The sequence below is a fragment of the Leuresthes tenuis genome, unplaced genomic scaffold (assembly GCF_036924035.1).
Source record: "Leuresthes tenuis unplaced genomic scaffold, fLeuTen1.0.hap1 SCAF_17, whole genome shotgun sequence".
Taxonomy (NCBI): Eukaryota; Metazoa; Chordata; class Actinopteri; order Atheriniformes; family Atherinopsidae; genus Leuresthes; species Leuresthes tenuis.
In genome coordinates this window covers 24,406,147-24,414,734 of record NW_027325371.1, presented here as the reverse complement: position 1 = coordinate 24,414,734, position 8,588 = coordinate 24,406,147, and the positions used below count along the sequence as shown (strand labels likewise).

Below are 8,588 nucleotides of genomic sequence, written 5' to 3'. Positions count from 1 at the left end.
ACCACTGGGGAATCAGAGGCTCAGATGCCGTCCTCTTCGGCTGTTGACCTTCGGGGAGGTGAGTATCTTCACTAGACTCACCTGTCTGCTCTTCCTCCTCATTTAGCGTAGCTCCACCCTCTGCCTGTGAATTCTCACAGACTTCAACACTGAGTGGTGAGGCCTCTACAGGCCCCTCCCCTTTTTGCTCCTCACTTCCAATCCAAGCTTTTGGCGGGAAGTTTGAATTTATTGGGTCAACCTCTTCACTTTGTTCACCAACTGCCACCTTTGGTCCTTCTCTTTGTTGGCTTGACTGTGGCTTTACCGTCTTTAATTTGTTGGCAAAAGATTTAGGGCAATCTCTGAAGAGGTGATTTAATTCTCCACAGAGATTACATTTCCTGCCATTTGGACACTCTCCAAAAGTTTGCCCAATTTCTCTGCTCTTCCCACATAACACCTTGGTACAAGCGTGGCCAGAGTGTCGCCCAACCACTGCACTGAGCACTCTTCAGCCCTTTTAAATGGTATAACTTTGCACTCCCGCACGCTCCAGCAAGCACCATTCAAGCAACAACTTTGCACTCCAGCTTCGAACATCGGCACAGTCGCAACAAGTAAGGCGACTCTACTCAGAGAAGTCACTCTGCACAGTAAGAAGATTTCTTTTGCACAGACAGAAAGGGCTTCACCCGCAAAGGTAAAGCCTGCCAAAAATAGAAACAACTCATTAGTGCTGCTCTCCACAGAAATCTTTAGTAAAAGGCGAAAGACTTGTACGTTATGAAGAGAAACCAGAGTACGATTATCCGTCACTGCGGGAGCAGGGCATCAGGCTAGTTGGCATAGCCACCTTCCCCATGGTGAGCTTTGCTTGGTTGAGACGCTTGCTCCCCCCCCCCTTGCTCCTCGGCTGACCAAGTAGGAACAATCGGGCCCTATTCGATGGCTATCTTGTCTTTTACTCTGTGCAAAAGACAAGGCAGCAACAAAAACACCACGAGAATCCCGTATTGAGGCTTTGTTCTGACCGCTCATTCGGGGTCGCGTTTCTTTCAAGCAATTCTCCCGGTTAGCCCACACTCGGCTCGCTCCCATAGCCGTGTTAAAGTCTACTTCGCATTCACTCTCTTTTCTCAGCAGACTCTTGGGATTTTATCTATAAAATGAATTCCTTCACTCAAACTATGTGAAAACTGCTTTGTCCTTAATATTCACCATGTCTAGAAAGATTTAAACAAAAAAAACAACGTTGTACTTTGCAGTAAAAGAAAGAGCAAATCTAAAGTTTCAGGAATCCGAGAATAAGCTTACTTTCATGAGTTCTTCACGATTTCGGATTTTGCTATGAAATGAATTCCTTCACTCAAACTAAATTAAACCTGCTAAACCGCTAATCTGTTATATGTAAGGCAGATGTCAAATTCACCGAAATAGGATCAAAGGGTATTCGGCCAATCGAGCTGTAGCAGCTTCGGTAAAAGAGTATAAGTTGAAGAGTTTGTGAATAAAGGTGTGCGCACACATAGTGTGCTGTAAGAAAATAGGCAGGGAGCAATGCCGGCTGGGGTATATGTTCTTGTATGTTGTCTGACTGTTTGATTTGAATGTGTTGTGTAAGTGTCCTGTTGAATGTTACATGTTTGGGCTTTGACACTTCACTGTGGTTGTTAACTGTGTGGTGTGTCCTGAAATGTTATATGTTTGGGCTGTGTGACATGCTTAATGCTTGTCAGTAGCTACCCACTTATTCATATATAGCAACTGACAACATAAGAAGTCCGGACATACTTTGATAGTAGTTGTAGAAGTATCCTTATTGATAATAGATCACTAATTCATAGTGATAGAACAGTAGATGAACAGGTGTTTGCACATGTCTCACGAAAATAAAATGGGTGTATGATTGCTGACGGCAGAGCAATACTGCCAAACTTATGAGTTCTTGTGGCAAACTTGATTCAGTGTCTTGACGTGTATACGCTGTTTCGCTGACTTGATTGTCACAAGAAACAAAGTGTGTTTGATAAGATCCGACCATTTTATTACGGGAGGATCAGTATGTATGGATTCTGATGTGACTGATAAACCCATTCGTATCTTAAGCATAATCTAATACGTGAGACAACGCCCTGGCACACGATAAAAAAAAAAAAAGAGAGAGAGCGGTTTTGTGTCCCCACAGTCCATAATGTAGAAAAGAGAGAAAAAAGCCTTTCTGATTTGGTGTGTGTGCTCATAGTGCAGAGTGTAGAGAAAAGAAAGCCGTTTTGGTGTCACGGGTGTTGTGACTTACACACACACATTTCTAAATTGAGAAAGGAAATTATTTTAGAGGAAGCACTAGAGTTTAGATCCCACATTTGTTGATAGGCATTCATTTATTTCCTCACTTCTGATGAAGTTTCAACAATAAACAACAAACTTTGTATTATGAGAAAGAACCAGACTCATTCTTCAGGAATCCGAAAATAAGCTCTATTTTATGAGTTATGCACGAATTCGGATTCTCCTATAAAAAGAATTCATTAACACAAACCAAGTTAAGACTGCTTTGTCCTTCATATTTATTCATGTCTAATCAAGTTTCAACGATAAACAACGTTGTACTTTGTAGAATGAGAAAGAACTTCTTCAGCAATAAGCATCTCTCGACATATGACGAAATACAGATTTTGCTATAAAATTAATTCCTTCTATCAGCCTGACTTAAAACTGTTTGTCCTCCTTATTTATCCACTTCAAATCAAGTTTCAACAATTAAAAAAAATTTGTAGTTTGAGAAAGAACAACTTAATCTTCAGCAATCAGTATAAAAAGAGGTGCAAATGCCAACCATACATACCTAAAAGGTGGAGCGGAAGTATTCAGCTGCAAGTAGGAGTGAATGTTCGACCATAATTTGTAAAAAGCAGGTAAGAAAAGGTTCGAATGCCCGACTATATATTAACAAAAGCGGGAGGAGAGGTCTTCGGATGAGAGTGGGTGAGAATTTCCAACCATAATCTATAAAATACGGTGAAAAAAAATATGTGAATGCCTCATAGAACACTAAAAGCGGAAGTGTTCGGCTGCAAGAAGGTGTGAATGTCCGACTATATTTGGTGAAAAGCAGGTGAAGCAAGGTCTGAATGCCCAACCTTACATCATCAAAAGCGAGATCAGAGGTGTTTGGCTGCAAGAAGGCCATAGTTTGCCAAAAGCGGGTAAGGTGTGAATGACCGACTAAATATCAACAAAAGTGGGGGCGGAGGTCTTCGGATGCAAGTGGGTGTGAATATCCCACCATACAAGTATGGTGGAGAGGAAGCTGTGAATGGCCGACCATAGTAAAAGGCGGTTGAGAGAAGGTGCGAATGTCAAACCATACATAATCAAAACAGGGAGCGGAGGTGTTCTGCTGTAAGAAGGTGTGAATGTCCAACCATAGTTGGTAAAAAGCGGGTAAGAAAAGGTTAAAATACCCGACTGTACACAATCAATAGCAGGAGCGGAGATGTTCGGCTACTAAAAGGTGTGAAAGTCCGACCATGGTTTGTAAAAAGCGGGTAAGAAAAGGTGCGAATGCCCGACAATGTATGATCAAAAGAGGGAGTGGAGGTTTTCGGCTGCAAGAAGGTCTGAATGTCCAACCATAATTTGTAAAAACCTGGGAAGAAAAGGCTCGAAAGCCTGACTATACACCATCAAAAGTGGGAGCGGAGGTGTTCAGCTGCAAGACGGTCTGAATGTCCATCAATAATTGCTAGAAAACATGAAAGAAAATTTTCGAATATCAAACTGCACATGATCATAAGCGGGAGAGGAGGTGTTCAGCTGCAAGAAGGTGTGAATGTCTACCCATAATTACTGAAAAATGGGTAAGAAAAGGTGCGAATGTCTAACCATACATCATCAAAAGAGGGAGCGGAGGTGTTCCGCTGTAAGACGGTGTGAATGTCCGACCATAGATGGTAAAAAGCGGGTAAGAAAAGGTTAAATTACCCGACTGTACACAATCAAAAGAGGGAGCGGAGTTGTTCAGCTAAGAGAAGGTGTGAAAGTCCGACCTTGGTTTGTAAAAAGCAGGTAAGAAAAGGTTCGTATGCCCGAATATACACCATCAAAAGCGGAAGCGGAGGTGTTCGGCTGCAAGATATTGTGAACGTCCGACCAAAGTTTGTAAAAAGCAGTTAAGAAAAGGTTCGAATATCTAACCAAACATAATCAAAAGCGGGAGCAGAGCTGTTCGACTGGAAGTAGGTGTGAATGTCAGATCATAATTTGCAAAAAGCTGATGAGAAAGGGTGAGAATGCCCGACTATACACCATCAAATGCGGTAGCGGAGTTGTTCGGCTGTGAGTAGGTGTGAATCTCCAACCATAATTGCTGAAAAATGTGTTAGAAAAGGTAAAAATGCCGGTCCATACATCATCAAAATCGGGAGAGGTGGTGTTCAGCTGCAAGAAGGTCTAAATGTCCATCAATAATTGCTAGAAAACATGAAAGAAAATTTTCGAAAATCAAACCACACATGATCATAAGTGGGAGAGGAGGTGTTCAGCTGCAAGAAGGTGTGAATGTCCACCCATAATACCTGAAAAATGGGTAAAAAAAAGGTGCGAATGCCCAACCATACATCATTAAAAGCAGGAGTGCATGTGTTCGGCTACAAGAAGGTGTGAACGTCCAACCAAAGTTTGTAAAAAGCAGTTAAGAAAAGGTTCGAATATCCAACCATACATAATCAAAAGCGGGAGCAGAGCTGTTCGACTGCAAGTAGGTGTGAATGTCAGATCATAATTTGCAAAAAGCTGATGAGAAAGGGTGAGAATGCCCGACTATACACCATCAAATGCGGTAGCGGAGTTGTTCGGCTGTGAGTAGGTGTGAATCTCCAACCATAATAGCTGAAAAATGTGTTAGAAAAGGTAAAAATGCCGGTCCATACATCATCAAAATCGGGAGAGGTGGTGTTCAGCTGCAAGAAGGTCTAAATGTCCATCAATAATTGCTAGAAAACATGAAAGAACATTTTCGAAAATCAAACCACACATGATCATAAGTGGGAGAGGAGGTGTTCAGCTGCAAGAAGGTGTGAATGTCTACCCATAATACCTGAAAAATGGGTAAAAAAAAGGTGCGAATGCCCAACCATACATCATCAAAAGCAGGAGTGCATGTGTTCGGCTACAAGAAGGTGTGAACGTCCAACCAAAGTTTGTAAAAAGCAGTTAAGAAAAGGTTCGAATATCCAACCATACATAATCAAAAGCGGGAGCAGAGCTGTTCGACTGCAAGTAGGTGTGAATGTCAGATCATAATTTGCAAAAAGCTGATGAGAAAGGGTGAGAATGCCCGACTATACACCATCAAATGCGGGAGCGGAGTTGTTCGGCTGTGAGTAGGTGTGAATCTCCGACCATAATTGCTGAAAAATGTGTTAGAAAAGGTAAGAATGCCGGTCCATACATCATCAAAAGCGAGAGAGGTAGTGTTCGGCTGCAAGTAGGTGTGAATGTCCAGCCATAATTACTCACAAACGGGTAAGAAAAGGTAGTATTGCCAGACCATATATGATCAAAACAGGGAGCGGAGGTGGTTAAGCTGCAGGAAGGTTTGAATGTCCGACTAAAGTTCAAATATATTAACAAAAGCGGGAGGAGAGGTCTTCGGATGAGAGTGGTTGAAGATTTCCAACCATAATGTATAAAATGCGGTGAAAAAAAGGTGTGATAGAACACTAAAAGGTGGAGCGGAAGTGTTCGGCTGCAAGAAGGTGTTAATGTCCGACTATATTTGGTGAAAAGCAGGTGAAGCAAGGTCTGAATGCCCAACCTTACATCATCAAAAGCGAGATCAGAGGTGTTTGGCTGCAAGAAGGCCATAGTTTGCCAAAAGCGGGTAAGGTGCGAATGACCGACTAAATATCAACAAAAGTGGGGGCGGAGGTCTTCGGATGCAGGTGGGTGTGAATATCCCACCATACAAGTATGGTGGAGAGGAAGCTGTGAATGGCCGACCATAGTAAAAGGCGAGTGAGAGAAGGTGCGAATGTCAAACCATACATAATCAAAACAGGGAGCGGAGGTGTTCTGCTGTAAGAAGGTGTGAATGTCCAACCATAGTTGGTAAAAAGCGGGTAAGAAAAGGTTAAAATACCCGACTGTACACAATCAATAGCGGGAGCGGAGTTGTTCGGCTCCTAAAAGGTGTGAAAGTCCGACCATGGTTTGTAAAAAGTGGGTAAGAAAAGGTGCGAATGCCCGACAATGTATGATCAAAAGAGGGAGTGGAGGTTCTCGGCTGCAAGAAGGTCTGAATGTCCAACCATAATTTGTAAAAACCGGGGAAGAAAAGGCTCGAAAGCCCGACTATACAGCATCAAAAGTGGGAGCGGAGGTGTTCAGCTGCAAGACGGTCTGAATGTCCATCAATAATTGCTAGAAAACATGAAAGAAAATTTTCGAATATCAAACTGCACATGATCATAAGCGGGAGAGGAGGTGTTCAGCTGCAAGAAGGTGTGAATGTCTACCCATAATTACTGAAAAATGGGTAAGAAAAGGTGCGAATGCCTAACCATACATCATCAAAAGAGGGAGCGGAGGTGTTCCGCTGTAAGACGGTGTGAATGTCCGACCATAGATGGTAAAAAGCGGGTAAGAAAAGGTTAAATTACCCGACTGTACACAATCAAAAGAGGGAGCGGAGTTGTTCAGCTAAGAGAAGGTGTGAAAGTCCGACCTTGGTTTGTAAAAAGCGGGTAAGAAAAGGTTCGTATGCCCGAATATACACCATCAAAAGCGGAAGCGGAGGTGTTCGGCTGCAAGATATTGTGAACGTCCGACCAAAGTTTGTAAAAAGCAGTTAAGAAAAGGTTAAAATATCTAACCAAACATAATCAAAAGCGGGAGCAGAGCTGTTCGACTGGAAGTAGGTGTGAATGTCAGATCATAATTTGCAAAAAGCTGATGAGAAAGGGTGAGAATGCCCGACTATACACCATCAAATGCGGTAGCGGAGTTATTTGGCTGTGAGTAGTTGTGAATCTCCAACCATAATTGCTGAAAAATGTGTTAGAAAAGGTAAAAATGCCGGTCCATACATCATCAAAATCGGGAGAGGTGGTGTTCAGCTGCAAGAAGGTCTAAATGTCCATCAATAATTGCTAGAAAACATGAAAGAAAATTTTCGAAAATCAAACCACACATGATCATAAGTGGGAGAGGAGGTGTTCAGCTGCAAGAAGGTGTGAATGTCCACCCATAATACCTGAAAAATGGGTAAAAAAAAGGTGCGAATGCCCAACCATACATCATCAAAAGCAGGAGTGCATGTGTTCGGCTACAAGAAGGTGTGAACGTCCAACCAAAGTTTGTAAAAAGCAGTTAAGAAAAGGTTCGAATATCCAACCATACATAATCAAAAGCGGGAGCAGAGCTTTTCGACTGCAAGTAGGTGTGAATGTCAGATCATAATTTGCAAAAAGCTGATGAGAAAGGGTGAGAATGCCCGACTATACATCATCAAATGCGGGAGCGGAGTTGTTCGGCTGTGAGTAGGTGTGAATCTCCGACCATAATTGCTGAAAAATGTGTTAGAAAAGGTAAGAATGCCGGTCCATACATCATCAAAAGCGAGAGAGAATGTGTTCGGCTGCAAGTAGGTGTGACTGTTCGACTAAAGTTTGTAAAAAGTGGGTAAGACAAGGTGCGAATGCCTGACAATGTATGATCAAAAGCGGGAGCGGAGGTGTTCAGCTGCAAGAAGGTCTACATGTCCATCAATAATTGCTAGAAAACATGAAAGAAACTTTTCGAAAATCAAACCGCACATGATCATAAGTGGGATAGGAGGTGTTCAGCTGCAAGGTGTGAATGTCCACCCATAATTCCTGAAAAATGGGCAAAAAAAAGGTGTGAATGCCCAACCATACATCATCAAAAGCAGGAGTGGAAGTGTTCGGCTACAAGAAGGTGTGAACGTCCAACCAAAATATGTAAAAAGCAGTTAAGAAAAGGTTTGAATATCCAACCATACATAATCAAAAGCGGGAGCAGAGCTTTTCGACTGCAAGTAGGTGTGAATGTCAGATCATAATTTGCAAAAAGCTGATGAGAAAGGGTGAGAATGCCCGACTAACATCATCAAATGCGGGAGCGGAGTTGTTCGGCTGTGAGTAGGTGTGAATCTCCGACCATAATTGCTGAAAAATGTGTTAGAAAAGGTAAGAATGCCGGTCCATACATCATCAAAAGCGAGAGAGGTTGTGTTCGGCTGCAAGTAGGTGTGAATGTCCAGCCATAATTACTCACAAACGGATAAGAAAAGGTAGTATTGCCAGACCATATATGATCAAAACATGGAGCGGAGGTGGTTCAGCTGCAAGAAGGTTTGAATGTCCGACTAAAGTTCAAATATATTAAAGAAAGCGGGAGGAGAGGTCTTCGGATGAGAGTGGTTGAAAATTTCCGACCATAATATATAAAATGCGGTGAAAAAAAGGTGTGATAGAACACTAAAAGGTGGAGCGGAAGTGTTCGGCTGCAAGAAGGTGTGAATGTCCGACTATATTTGGTGAAAAGCAGGTGAAGCAAGGTCTGAATGCCCAACCTTACATCAT

General features: G+C 42.4%; 1 non-coding gene across 1 annotated transcript; it reads right to left on the bottom strand.

The window, feature by feature from the left end:
• Positions 1-671: 671 nt before the first annotated feature.
• LOC140274202 (U5 spliceosomal RNA) lies at positions 672-785 on the bottom strand. Its single transcript, XR_011908176.1, has one exon. It is a non-coding gene; the product is annotated as a U5 spliceosomal RNA (small nuclear RNA).
• Positions 786-8,588: the final 7,803 nt, after the last annotated feature.